Raw genomic sequence first — 15,318 nt, 5'->3', positions numbered from 1 at the left:
CTCACACAATCATTTGCATAAGTTCACACCCACTTCCACTTACACCGGCTTAAGCCTCCAAGTTTAGGTTCGGCCAGCGCACATTGGCGAGCAAGTGCTTTGTGAATAATCAACTTTGCTTATGCCGGCGTAGCGCATATACGTTGCGTTACGCCGGCCCAAATATGCACCAATCTACCTGAATCTACCTAAATATCTTTACTCACATAAATGCACCCCACAAAAATGATCTGAAAAATAACAATAATGAAAATAATCGCATTTCCTGGGAAGAAATGATGAGTAGTATTAACCGTTGTAGCAGAGCATCCCAGAGAGAGCCTGGGAAAGTCCTGTTCGGGGTTTATACATCTCCCAGGCTCCTCTTACATATTCAGGGATCTCTGATTCAGGATCCAGGATCCAGTTTGGGTCTTGACCCTCTCTCCCAGGCCAATTTAAGCTCACCTGAGCAGACAGCCTTTGCTCTGCCTAGGAAACACAGATAGTGTTGGTCTGTGAGAGCAAGAAGGTTGGTGAAAACTTTTGGAGCAGTTTATGTGAAAGCTGACAAGCTGTAGGCTTGCTCAGCTTGGTAGTGAGGGCCTGTATATATAGTTTAGTTAGAGCCGAGACACGACTAGGTTTTTGTTTAACTATTTTTTTGTTCTGTTTGTTTTTTCTGCAAATTTGTATATTGCACCAATAAACACTGCATTGTGTTTCACTTATCCTATGGACTTGGTATCTGTGCCAGCTCATCCTAGGGAGCTTTTGTACCTGCTACCTATCCCCCCAGGTTACATATGGTGGAGAATGCAGGCAGCTGTAGTAAGTTACTACCTTAAAGACCAGTACCTAAAGAGAAAAAAACATGGAGAAAATCCTCAAGCAATTGGTGTTATCCAATGCTGCACAGCAGCAAGCAAACGCTGCACAACACTATCGCACAGGAGCAAACCAAGGCGCTGTGCCAACAGATTGGTGCTGTACAGCAGCAATCGCAGAGGCTGTTTGAACAGCTTGCCACTGCTGCAAAAAGCGGATAGGAAAACCCTGACTGAGGTTATGGAGACGCTAGCACAGTGGGCACCTGTGAAAATTATGGATATTGGAGACAAGCTCACTCTAAGATGACTGCAGATGATGATTCGGAGTCCTTTCTAATAACATTTGAACGGACCGCTGAGAGGGAAGGGTGGCCTCAAACCCAATGGGCAGGACTGATCGCCCCCTTGCTTTCTGGAGAATCACAGAAGGCCTACTATGATCTGGAGTCAGCAGAAGCGGGAGACTATGAGAAGGTCAAGTGGGAAATCCTGGCGCGACTCGGTGTCACCTTGGCCGTTCGAGCACAGCGGGTCCACAGCTGGTTCTTCCAAGATGAGAGGCCCTAAAGATCACAGATGTTTGATCTAATCCACCTGGTGTGGAAATGGCTGCAGACGGAGTCCCTGTCTGCGCCACAAATAGTGGAGCGTGTGGTCATGGACCAATTCCTGAGGTTCTGAGGGTTCTAAAAAGCGGAGGTTCCTTGTTTATGTGGACTTCCGCTTTAAAGCAGATGTCCGCTGAAAAAAAATATTAAAAGTTAGCAGGTACAAATACTGCAGCTGATGACTTTTAATATCGGCACACTTACCTGTCCTGGAGTCCAGCACTGTCCGCAGCAAAGGACCAGCGATCGCTCGTCACTCTGCTGCCCCCGCCATCCTCGGTGAGGGAACCAGGAAGTGAAGCGCTTGGGCTTCACTGCCCGGTTCCCTATGGCACATGTGTGAGCCGTGATGCGCCATGCTGACTGGCTCCCGCTGTGTTCTGGGAGCCGAGTGTTTCCCAGAACACAACGGGGGACGGGAGGTGACGTCCTGCCCGCAGTCTACCCGCAAACTGTGTGACTGGAAGTGGGTGCAAATACCTGTCTTTAGACAGGTATCTGCACCCCCCTCCTCCCTGAAAGGTGTCAAATGTGACACTGGAGCGGGGAGGCTTCCGATTCACGGGAGTGAAGGTGGAGGGTGGAACTCCACTTTAAAGTTACCACTGCCTGCAATACTTCCTGCCACCATTAGAGGGAGAGTCGCCTAAAATTTCCTAAAATCTAGCTGGCTGGACACACATTAGCAAAAACGAATATTTTGTATACAATCTGGCAAATTCTAAAGGTTGTGTAGCAGCCAAGTGAATCACACACACACTTCCAAGATCCCTCAAGATATTGTATGAGCTGGAATCCTCGGGTGATCACTTTCCCTACTGCCCACACACACACACCACACACACAATTCATTGGGTAGTGCTTTAACCTTTTTTAGCTGACTTGTCTAATAGGCAAATCTTTCCTGCAACCACTGAGAGCTACTGTGTTCTCCTGGTGGTGGGGCAGGAAGAGAAATCCCTCCAGGGAGAACGCAGTGATTACTGCTAGTGGTTATAATATTCGCTAGCAATCAGCCAGCCCATACATGGTTTAAATCTTGTCCCTGCTGAACCAGCCGAGATTTTAACCTACGGCTGGCTTTTGATTAGTACACAGAAGGTACTTTTTAATTTTATAATTTATTATTCCTAGATGGACATTGCATAGTTTTATGTATAGAAGGTAAAATGAAGGAGGACAAGAAAAAAAATGATATAGAAAATTATTGGTTATTTGTTATAAAATAAAATGGGAAATAAACATTACACTGGAATGTCAGTGTACTCAGTGGGTCTAATGCTCCATGTATGGGGGTGGTCATTATATTTTTACAGATAGGTAAAGATGGGATACACAGTATATTATCATCCTCCATACCTGACTCTGTGTCCTCTGGTCTCGGTGATATCTCACTGTGTGATGTGGAAGTCGCTTAGAATATTTCTTCATTAAGATTAGTTTCATTTCCCAGCTCTGCCCTCAGATCCTCCCCTCCCCCTCCTATTTCCTTTACTGTGTACCGTACTCAGACTTGGCTCCGTGTTTTGGCGCTCTCCTCGGTGATTCTTCATAACATCTCCACAATAATCACACAGACACACCAACACCTACACACACCATTCACTAAAGGAGGAGAGACTCTTCACTCTGGAAATTCAACAACCTAAGTTTACATTGCCAAATATATTAGGGTTAATGCAGGAATTTCAAAATATATCCAATTTTAAGATCTGAAATATTAAATATATCAATACCTACGCATGAAGCTGACATTTTAAAAACCTTATGGTTTCCATTTTACACCGACTCTCACCAACTTATTCCAATACAACATCTCAAACTGCTTAAAGAAATTTAACTAGACTTACATACAGTACAGACCAAAAGTTTGGACGCACCTTCTCATTCAAAGAGTTTTCTTTATTTTCATGACTATGAAAATTGTAGATTCACACTGAAGGCATCACAACTATGAATGAACACATGTGGAATTATACAGAACAAAAAAGTGTGAAACAACTGAAAATATATTTCATATTCTAGGTTCTTCCACCTTTTGCAGCAGACCCATCTCTAGAACTGATAAGAGGAGACTGTGTGAATCCGGCCTTCATGGTAGAATATCTGCTAGGAAACCACTGCTAAAGAAAGGCAACAAGCAGAAGAGACTTGTTTGGGATAAAGAACACAAGGAATGGACATTAGACCAGTGGAAATCTGTGCTTTGGTCTGATGAGTCCAAACTTGAGATCTTTGGTTCCAACCCCCATGTCTTTGTGCGATGCAGAAAAGGTAAACGGATGGACTCTACATTCCTGGTTCCCACCGTGAAGCATGGAGGAGGAGGTGTGATGGTGTGGGGGTGCTTTGCTGGTGACACTGTTGGGAATTTAATCAAAATTGAAGGCATACTGAACCAGCATGGCTACCACAGCATCTTGCAGCGGCATGCTATTCCATCCGGTTTGCGTTTAGTTGGACCATCATTTATTTTTCAACAGGACAATGACCCCAAACACACCTCCAGGCGGGGGAAGGGCTATTTGACCAAGAAGGAGAGGGATGGGGTGCTGCGCCAGGTGACTACCTCCTGAAGCTCATCAAGAGAATGCCAAGAGTGTGCCAAGCAGTAATCAAAGCAAAAGGTGGCGACTTTGAAGAACCTAGAATATGAAATATATTTTCAGTTGTGTCACACTTTTTTGTTATGTATAATTCCACATGTGTTCATTCATAGTTTTCATGCCTTCAGTGTGAATCTACAATTTTTATAGTCATGAAAATAAAGAAAATTCTTTGAATGAGAAGGTGTGTCCAAACTTTTGATCTGTACTGTAAATGGTCCTCCCTCTGCCATTCTTGGATAAGTAAGATCAATGTCATTAAAATGAATGTCCTTCCCCATGTCCTATATATATTCCAAATGATACCCTTTGGTGTCCCTTTGGGTTTTTTCTTTTTCTGTTACAGTCTTCTATAGCACACTATATTTAGGAGAGACAGAGTAATAGAATATCCTGAAACATTTTGTACCGTCCTAAAAAATTAGGGGGATTGGCTTTACCAAACTTCAAATTATATTACTAAGCAATTGCACTAACCCGTTTGGCAGACTGGAAATATGCTAAAAATACTAGGGCCAAATCCACAAAGAGCCTGCCTAACTAAATTTTTTCCATTTAAGTTACACTGCCTTAAAATTTCTACCTAAGTGCCCGATCCACAAAGCACTTACCTAGAAATTTTGGGCTGTGTAACTTAAATTCCGCCGGCGCAAGGCGTTCCTATTGTAATGGGGGCGATTCCCATTTAAAATAGGCGCGCTCCCGCGCCGGCCGTACTGCGCATGCTCGTGACGTAAAAAAAATTGCGTCGCTGGACAGAAAGGTCTGCTTTTACATGGTGTACTAACTTTACACCTTGTAAAAGCAGCCCTAATTTTGCGTATGCAAACTAAAACTTACGGAGAAAAAACGAAGCTGAAAAGCTTTGTGGATCTCCGTAAGTGCTAATTTGCATACCCGAGGCGGAATTTCGACACGAAATGCCCCCAGCGGCGGATGCGGTACTGCATCCTAAGATCCGGCAGTGTAATTCAATTACACATGCCAGATCTTCTCACTAACTATGGAAAACTGATTCTGTGGATCAGTTCCATAGTTAGGAACAGGGATACGACAGAGTAACAGCAGTTACGCCGTCGTATCCCTTTTGTGGATTTGGCCCACTAGACTCTGGGGGGAACTTAAAATGGCATTGGAAGATACCGATTTATCAGCAGTCCCATGGATACCACAATCACTGAGAGGGCTGGTGCCCACAATATCACCCTTGATTAAATCAACCCTGGCAATATGGGACTCCCTGCATACTCGATACGGGTGGAAATATAATTCCCCACTAATGCCCTTGTTGAAACATGAATATTTTGTGCCGGGAGCCCTGGATAAAGGCTTTGAATCATGGTTTCCAGAGTGACACCGTTATTACATTAAGTATTAACGTCCCTGGCGGTATGATTATTTCAGATTTTAGATGCTGAAAGCGGTACCATTATTTTGCAGTGAAATTTGGCGTTTTATATTGTAGGCCTGCAATTCTTAGGAATAACTCACTTAAATCTGACCAAACAAGAGTCTAGTAGACATCCCGGGTATAATAAAATGTGAAACACAAAATCATAAATTATAATATAATAAATAAATATAAATAATTCTAACACATAATATAATAATAATAATAAAAATTATTACTTTTCATTTTTTGACGATGAATTTCCCCACAAATCACTATCGCTCAATTCTGCAAGTGATTCTAATTTATTATCGCTGTTTTCTAGCAGCTCTAAAACCACTTTTGACATAAAGGGATGCTTTTTGTTTGCTATGGACAATCTCCAGTTTCCAGGCAGAAAGAACAGTTTTTATTATATAAAAGTGCATGTAGGACACTGGGCAGACCACTAGGGACAAAGGGGGTGTGTATTTTTTACATACGGTACTGTAATCTATGTATTGTGTTTACCTTTTTAAATTTGGCGCCGATCTCCGACCCCGTGCGTCGTAATGTCACAGGGAACGGAGCTCGGCGGCACTCGGTACTGTGAATCAAGCGAGGAGGATACTGCTCGATCACACAGCGGGGAGGCATTGCAGGATCCAGGGACAAGGTACGTAAACTCTGCCTGTGGACTCTGTAAGGCGTTCCCAGGTCTGGCTCGGGGTTGCCACTTTTGGTCCTGAAATTCCACCCCGAGCCAGACTCGGGAATACCGCCAGGGGGGTTAAAAGATAAAAAAATGAAAACAATTAAATCTCTATGTGGAACAGATCAGCCAAAATTTATGGACCAGTGGAGATATGTACAGTTGTCTCAATGTATTCAGAATCTCCCACAACCCATTCATTTGTTAAAAGTATTGAATCCTATTGAAACAATTATGCAATATAAAGACCAACTGCAACACTGTATTTTCCTTTTTTTAAAGCTTTGATGATCCTGCAAAACCCTGGGTACGCAGACTATATAGGCTGGTGGGAAAAAGACTAACAAATCACAATTACAGATAAACAAAAAATGAGATCATACAATTTTCTTATATTTTCTTATATGCCCGCCAAACTCCTATCTCAATGGCATTATACACCAGTAAAATTACATGCAATGTCTGACTCAACCTTGTCCCTCTGCTGGCGGGAATGCGGAGAGCGAGCCACACACGGGGGGTTTTGTCCTAAGATCCGCCCATCTTGAGAAGAGGCGGCAAAGCTGATTTCTTTGAACCATTAATATTTGTATTTCATTGTACGAATGAAACAACAGAGCAGTACAAGATGACCCCATACTTATTAAATGCTTGTAAATCTCTGATCCCACTATAATGGGGAAAATGTTAAATGCCTTCTATTTCACAGTGGCTATGAAGGGTTAATGAGCTCCGTTTAATAGAAAAAATAACTTGTGGAAATAAAGGGCTGACCAGTAAATTACTTAATATATGGGCAAAATGGTTTGAAATCAAAGTGGAGCTCCACCTTAAAGTGGAACTTCCGCTGATCGGAACCCTCCCCCCCTCCGGTGTCACATTTGACACCTTTCAGGGGGGAGGGGGGTGCAGATACCTGTCTAAAGACAGGTATTTGCACCCACTTCCGGCCACACAGTCTGCGGGTAGACTGTGGGCAGGACGTCACCTCCCGTCTACCCCCCCCCCCCCCCGTTGTGTTCTGGGAACACTCGGCTCCCAGAACACAGTGGGAACCAGTCAGCACGGCGCATCGCGACTTGCACATGCGCTGTAGGGAACCGGGCAGTGAAGCCGGAGCGCTTGACTTCCTGGTTCCCTCACCGAGGATGGCGGGGGTGCAGCAGAGTGATGAGCGGTCGCTCGTCCTCTGCTGCGGATGGCGCTGGACTCCAGGACAGGTAAGTGTGCCGATATTAAAAGTCAGCAGCTGCAGTATTTGTAGCTGCTGGCTTTTAATATCTTTTTTAGCGGACATCCGCTTTGAGAAAACCAAGTTATATTATGAAATAATTTCGGATTCCGATAGTAAGTCAGAGCCCTATTTATTAATCAATATAGATTAATATTATTTTTTCTGCACATCTTTGATAGTTTTATATCTACATTTGTCATAGGACTCCCCCTTTAGCTTCCCCATTTTTGATCTTTCTTTCCTTTGATTTTTTTTTTCTATGTTTTCTTTTTATGTTGTCCCCGCCCTCCTCCCTCTAATTTGCTATTGGAGGGTAGAGGATGGGAACTAATAAGATAAAGTGTATGATATGTGTTTTAAGATGATGTTTGGAATTTCTTAAAATGCTGAAAATGATAACAATTTAAATAAAGTAGGTTACGTTAATCTTCTTGCCCTGCTATGTGATGTTTTTATTTGTCATTGTGCAATAAACCTGAGGGTGCAGAAAAAAAAAGTTTGAATTCAGCATCTGAACTTAAGATGCATGAAAATTATTTTTGATAATAATAATAATAATAATAATAATAATAATAATAATAATAATAATAATAATTGCTATTATTATTTTTAATTAAAGCATAGTAAATGACAGAGAAAATAAAAAAAGTGAAAATGGTTGGGTCTCATTACATTGATGGTCAGTGTGGAGAAGGGCCACATTACACTGGAAAGTTAGTGTACTCAGTGGGTCTAATGCTCCATATATCGGGGGTCATTAGATAGATTTGCCCCTCTTACAGATAGGTAAAGATGGGATACACAGTATATTATCATCCTTCATACCTGACTCTGCGTCCTCTGGTCTCGGTGATATCTCGCTGTGTGATGTGGAAGTCGGTTATAATATTTCTTCATCAAGTTTAGTTTCATTTCCCAGCTCTGCCCGCAGATCCCCCCCTCCCCCTCCTGTTTCCTCTGTTGTGTACCGTGCTCAGGTTTTGTTCCGTGTTCTTGACTATGGTATAAATACATTAACCCCTTATCTGCTAAGACCCACATTTTTTACTCAACCTTTACCTTAATAAATAACTGACACCACTACTGTAATCTTTGGAGTAAAAACTGGCCGTAGCAGCCTCCATTTATTTTAAATAACCTTTTAAATATTAAATAACATTAAATAACATTTTCACACATAACCTTTATTAGACCTGACATACAATATTTTTAACCCTGCTGGTGCTGGACTTTGCAGGCACATTAACACACTTGTAACCATTCTAAAACGTTTTATGAGCACTGCTGTACCTAACTCTGGTCTTAGGCCTCAAGCCGAAACTGACTCAAAGACGACCAACTGACCGCAGTGCCCCCATTCACCACTTGTCAGCTACACCTTGGTAGACTGGACTAACAGCCCCTTCAGAACCCATACCACCTCTGGGTAATGGCATCCACTTCAGGGTAATTTCTTCTCCTGCAAAGTCCAAAACACCCGCCGCCGCCACGACATCATGAGTTCGTACCTGTGTGGAAAAACAAAAACCAGGAAAGCACCCAAACCGCCAACACCATATCACATACCCTTACATCCCAATATACCAATAGCCCCCTTTAAAATACCCAACGAAGGGAGGGTGGGTGGGAAAATTCTCCCCTCGTGTGTTACCCAGGAAGCGTGGGAGGGGAAATATATAACCTCCCTCCCACTGCTCTCCTTCCTTACTGAGCCCTCCCCCCGGCCAGAGCAGGGCTTTTCTTTAACCCTGTCATGGCCGGCCCTCCGCCTATGTCCTGCTGCTCTTTGCTCCGGGCCTCTCTTGACTATGGTATAAATACATTAACCCCTTATCTGCTAAGACCCACATTTTTTACTCAACCTTTACCTTAATAAATAACTGACACCACTACTGTAATCTTTGGAGTAAAAACTGGCCGTAGCAGCCTCCATTTATTTTAAATAACCTTTTAAATATTAAATAACATTAAATAACATTTTCACACATAACCTTTATTAGACCTGAGATACAATATTTTTAACCCTGCTGGTGCTGGACTTTGCAGGCACATTAACACACTTGTAACCATTCTAAAACGTTTTATGAGCACTGCTGTACCTAACTCTGGTCTTAGACCTCAAGCCGAAACTGACTCAAAGACGACCAACTGACCGCAGTGCCCCCATTAACCACTTTTCAGCTACACCTTGGTAGATTGGACTAACAGCCCCTTCAGAACCCATACCACCTCTGGGTAATGGCATCCACTTCAGGGTAATTTCTTCTCCTGCAAAGTCCAAAACACCCGCCACCAGCACCCAAAGGTAACTCCTTACCTTTGGGCGCACCTCCACACCCTCAATGCTCACTGTATCCCGTCCTGTAGGCCCAACACCCACATATCAATCCCCACGTCGGTCAAATGAACACCATCTCTCAGCTGATACCTCCACGTATCCACCTCCAACTCGGGGTGACTAACCACCAACCCGCCGTTCCGAATCACAAATTTAGCCACGTCCCGATTAATCTTTCTCCTGGCCCTGTTCACACCTTCCCATGATCTAGCCATCCGCCATGAAGACCTTCCCACAATATCAGACCATATCACTACCGTTTCCGGGTAGGACATGCGAATCCTCAAGAAATCAAACTTGATGTCTCGTGCGACATCCAACATAGAACGCACCCCCAAGTCGTTGCCCCCCGCATGGATCAACAAAACGTCCGGCGGTCGATCCAACCGTGCAAACTTGTGCACTTCCGGCACCACCCTGCTCCACAACATCCCCGGGAATCCCAACCACCGCACCATCGCTTCCTGTCTTGGGACCCCCAGTTGGCGACCGTTCGGCCGCATATCCGCTCTCGCAGCCCCCCTACGCACGAAGGAGTGGCCCATTATCCATACCAGTCCCTGTCCCGCACCTGAAAGACAGCAAGTAAGAAATCCATCACCACAAGCCCATCGGGAGACGCTCCCATCCCCGACTACCAACATGTTCCCTTTACCAAAAAACCCCGATCCACTCCCCATCCCCCTTGGAGGTGGCCTAACCTTAACTTTCCCTGGACCTCTATTTTGTTGCACCACCGCTCACCCCTAATTCTACCATGAGCTGAGGTCTGACATATAACCGAAACCTCCTCGACTCCCATCTCCCAATCCTTTTCACCAATTCATCGTCCAAGCCACAACGTACTGCTTCTGTCGCGGCCCCAATCCGAAAGGAATGCGCCGAGAACTCCTGAGCCGCCAGGCCCAATGCCCCCAGACACCGTCTGAACACTGTCACGAACTGATACCGCGACAACGCTGTCCCATCCTCGTGCACCAAGAATGATCCACTTAACACTGGCCGTACATCCAAAAATTCCCGCACTACCCTAACCGGGCATAATTCCGACCCTTCAATAGGGAAGACTCGCACCACTTTACCCTTCCCTTTCTGGTCCGTCTTGGACCGGCGTAGCAACAATGCGACCCCGTCTTGCTTCCACACCACATCCTCAGCTAACATGCCACCCTGCACCGTCTTCGAGGGGCTAACCAACTCCCCCACTCGAAAAGCTCCAAAGAATGCCAACGCGAACGCCGCGCGAAACAATAACACTTCAAACCGGGACGAACACAATGTCCCCAATTTTCCCATAATACCCCTCAATATTTCAAACGACACAGGGCGCCGGGAATCCGCCTGACGCCCCTGCTTCCTGTAACCCTTGAGAGCCTGCCGGACACAAAATTCCTTAGTAAAGTCCGGGCGCCCTTGCCACTTAAACAGAAAAGCCAAACCAGCCAACTTTTTGTCCAACATGGACGGAGAGACCCCGGCCTCCATGTTCCTGACCAAGAAATACAACACCAATCCCTTGACCTCGGGACCGGCCGGGTCCACCTCGGACTCCCCAACCAAAGCCTGCCATTCCGCCCACACCTTCTCATACACCCTCCAGGTGTTCACACTTACCGACCTTCTGATCCAATCGGAGACGATTCCAACGGAATCCTCCAAAGCCACTCCGGACAGGGGACACCTTGCTCCTCTGCCTCCGGCGCCAGCTCCCGGAACCTGTCCCACTGAAAGCGAGACAGAGCGTCAGCCACTACATTCTCCACCCCCGGTAAATGCACCGCATATACAAATATGTTCAACTGCAAACAGCACAGCACCAGGTGCCGTAGCAGCCGAATAACTGGAGGAGAAGACGCCGTAACTCTGTTGATCACCTGGACCACCCCCATATTGTCACCATGGAACCGCACCTTCCGATCCCGGAAGGCCGCCCCCCACAGTTCTACTGCCAGCACCACCGGAAACAATTCCAACAGCACCAAGTTCTTTGTGAACCCCGCCTCCAACCAGGCCTGTGGCCAAGAGCCCGCACTCCATTGCCCTTAAAAATATGCCCCAAAACCTGCGCCACCGGCCGCATCTGTGAACAACTCCATGTCAAAGTTGCTAACCGGGCCGGACATCCACAAGGCCCTGCCGTTGAAGGAGTCCAAAAAGGAGTGCCATACCAACAAATCCTCCCTATGTTCCTTCCCCAGTGGCACATAGTGCCTGGGCGACCTGACGCCCGCTGTGGCCGCCGAAAGGCGCCTGCAAAAAACCCTCCCCATGGGGAGAATGCGGCAAGCAAAATTTAGCTTCCCCAGGAGCGACTGAAGCGCTCGGAGTTGCACCTTTCGCAAGCCCACCATCTCCTGAATCTCGGCCTTGAGGCCCACCAACTTGTCCAGCGGTAACCTACATTCCATCCTTTCCGAGTCAATCACGATGCCCAAGAATTGGATGACCGATCTCGGTCCTTCCGTTTTCTCGGGTGCCAGCGGCACCCCAAATCGCTCCGCCACGTGCTCCAACGTGGCCAACAACACTGCGCAAATCCGCGACCCCGCCGGCCCAACACAGAGAAAGTCGTCCAGGTAGTGGATCACGGAGCTTACGCCGGACACATCCCGAACCACCCACTCCAGGAACGAACTAAACCGTTCAAACAGCGCGCAGGAAATGGAACAGCCCATCGGCAGACACTTGTCTACGTAGAACTCCCCACCCCAATGGCAGCCCAAGAGCCTGAAACTATCTGGGTGGACCGGCAGGAGCCGAAACGCCGCCTCAATGTCCGACTTCGCCATCAAGGCCCCCCGGCCATACCGCCTGACCCAGCCCACCGCAGCATCAAAAGAGGTGTAACTCACCGTACACTCCTCCATGCTGATGGCATCGTTCACAGACCCCCCCTTTGGAAACGACAAATGATGAATAAGCCGAAATTTGTTTGGCTCCTTCTTCGGCACCACCCCCCAACGGGGAAACCACCAAGTCGTCCAAGGGAGGCGAGACAAATGGGCCCCCCATACGGCCCAACGCCACTTCCTTCCGCAGTTTCTCTGAAACCACATCCGGGTGTTGTAGCGCGGGGTTTTTCTCACCGATCACGCTCGCCATGATCGAGTAGGCCTGCGACCAATTCGCAAAAGTCCTAGGTATAAGCCTTCTTCTCCTCGTCCTCTTTCTTGGACTCTTCCGGCTTAACCCTATCCAGGTTAAACTTTTCCAGCGGAAGCAACGCGAATATCTCTACATATTCACTCTTCCAAATCTTTTCCCGCACCTCCGGCTTCAAATGCGAACCCAGCGGTGCCTCCCAACACGTGTAAACCTCCCCTTTAGCCGCGTCCGCCAACCGGACCAACTCTCTCTTCTTCGCGGAGTCGACCCCCGCATCCCCCTTTTCTGTAGGAGGCACCACGGCACCTGCCGCCACTGCCCCTACCTCTTGTCCCTTGTCCACGGGCACCACAGCCCCCGGCACGGCGACCGCTACTGCAGACGCCGTAACCCCGGATCCACCCGCCGTTCCCCATGCCGCCGCTGGGCTGACAGCGGGGCTGACCCCACCCTTCAGCTGGCTAACCAACGTTTCCAGACCCGCCAGGAACCGGTGCAAACCCGCATCCTCTCTCGACTGTTCCCCCAGCACACCAGAATCACCACTACTCACCCCTGCGGGCACCCCCACTCGACTACGGGGACCCCCCCCGTCCCCCCGCTAACACCCCCACATTTTGTAAAGTAGAAGGAAAAGCCAAAAACGACTCACCGGGCTGTCTGGAAGCAATCCCACCAGCCGTCCGGCTAGGCTCCCGCGCTGCGACCTCCGTCCTGGGCACGACTTCCTCCTCCGACAGCTCCCCTTCCGATCGATCTCCATGCCGACCCTCCTCACCAGATGAAAGCCCACCAGGCGACTCGGGCCTGGGAGCCGCGGGCCCAGAGCTGGACTCACTCTCGCTGCGTGCCCTGGACCCGTGCACCGACTTCCGCGTAGCTTTTCGTGGCGCCTCGGACACTGCCGTCTTCCCCTCCCCCTCGCTCCCTCACCACGGGGCTGGATTGGAGGTGGCTAGCCGCGGATGCTGAAGAGCTAGCCACCGCAGGGACAGATGTGTTTTGCAGAGGCTCTCGGCCCTCCGGTGCAAAACCGGGGTTGGAGCCCGCATCCCTCCGATCATCTCGCCGAGCGGACCTGGCCGCCGCATTGGAGCCCCCTGGCCGCCCCCTCCCTGTTCCCTGCTGCCGATCGGTGGCCTTCTCCTGGCGCCCCCCCGCCGCCGACGCTGTCCGTTTTGCGGGTGGGCCCGAGGGGGCCCGGATGGGGCTACCCCCTCTCCTATGGGACCGGGTGGACGGTCCCGGGGAATAACGTGCCGGAGGCCGGGACACCCTGGATCGCGGGGTGTCCCCCTACCCCCCCCGGATGGGTGACTCGCTGGCTATGTCCTGGGTGGCAGTATGCGCCCCCCCCCCGCTCGCAGGGTGCCCCCCCACCCCCCGAACGGGTGAATCATGTTCCGTGTCCCCGGGCGGGAGGAGCGGCCCCAGCATAGACTGCAGCCACCCCTCACCGCGGCGATCCGCCTCCTGCCTGAGCTGGGCGAGCATAGCCTCGACCCCAGCCATGGTGCAGGCCGATGGATGTGGCAAAATTTAGTCCCCGGCTGCGGCCTAGCGGCGCTCGTTTTTTTTTTTTTTTTTTTTTTGGGGATTTCTGGCAGAGCCTGGCTTCCCCCAGCAGCGCTGGTCTAAAAAGCTGCAAAAACGGCAGGAAATGTCCCCGGTCGCAGCCTACCTCACCCCTTCCTAAGTCTGGCAGAGCAGCAAGTCCCCAGCAGAAAATTCTCCCCTCGTGTGTTACCCAGGAAGCGTGGGAGGGGAAATATATAACCTCCCTCCCACTGCTCTCCTTCCTTACTGAGCCCTCCCCCCGGCCAGAGCAGGGCTTTTCTTTAACCCTGTCACGGCCGGCCCTCCGCCTATGTCCTGCTGCTCTTTGCTCCGGGCCTCTCTGACATGCTGGTCGGTGATTCTTCATAACGTCTCCACAATAATCACACAGACACCACAACACCCACACACACCATTCACTAAAGCAGGAGAGATTCTTTACTCTGGAAATGTTAGTAAGTCATCTTATTTTTTCTTCAACCAGCAGGTTGAATGAATAAAATTATCAATTCCCTCATCCACACACTCAAGAACATATATATATATATATATTGTAGCAGAGCATCCCAGAGAGAGCCTGGGAAAGTCCTGTTCGGGGTTTATACATCTCCCAGGCTCCTCTCTTATACGTTCAGGGATCTCTAATCTGACTTTTGGAGCAGTTTATGTGGAAGCTGACAAGCTGTAGGCTTGCTCAGCTTGGTAGTGAGGGCCTGTATATATAGTATAGTTAGAGCCAAGACACAGCTAGGTTTTTGTTTAACTATTTTTTTGTTCTGTTTTTTTTTCTGCACATCACCTGTAAATAGACTTTGTATATTGCACCAATAAACACTGCATTGTGTTTCACTTATCCTATGAACTTGGTATCGGTGCCTGCTCATCCCAGGGAGCTTTTGTACCTGCTACCTATCCCCCAGGTTACATATGGTGGAGAATGCGGGCAGCTATAGTAAGTTACTACTTAAAATACCAGTACC

The 15,318-nt window shown here is 48.1% G+C and overlaps 1 protein-coding gene across 5 annotated transcripts in view; it reads right to left on the bottom strand.

The window, feature by feature from the left end:
• Positions 1-8,248, bottom strand: part of LOC120933758 (NACHT, LRR and PYD domains-containing protein 3-like) — a 534,782-nt gene extending 526,534 nt beyond the window's left edge. For 4 of the 5 annotated variants that reach the window (XM_040347135.1, XM_040347137.1, XM_040347138.1 and 1 more), the window contains exon 1: positions 8,164-8,248. The gene's annotated coding sequence lies outside the window, so the exon portion shown is untranslated. Of the gene's footprint in view, positions 1-2,776; positions 3,305-8,163 lie in introns of those variants that run through there. The other variant, XM_040347136.1, reaches the window with a different exon arrangement.
• Positions 8,249-15,318: the final 7,070 nt, after the last annotated feature.

Source organism: Rana temporaria, chromosome 3 (genome assembly GCF_905171775.1).
Source record: "Rana temporaria chromosome 3, aRanTem1.1, whole genome shotgun sequence".
Lineage (NCBI taxonomy): Eukaryota > Metazoa > Chordata > Amphibia > Anura > Ranidae > Rana > Rana temporaria.
The sequence above is the reverse complement of the archived record's forward strand: the minus strand, read 5'-3'. Positions and strand labels throughout refer to the sequence as shown.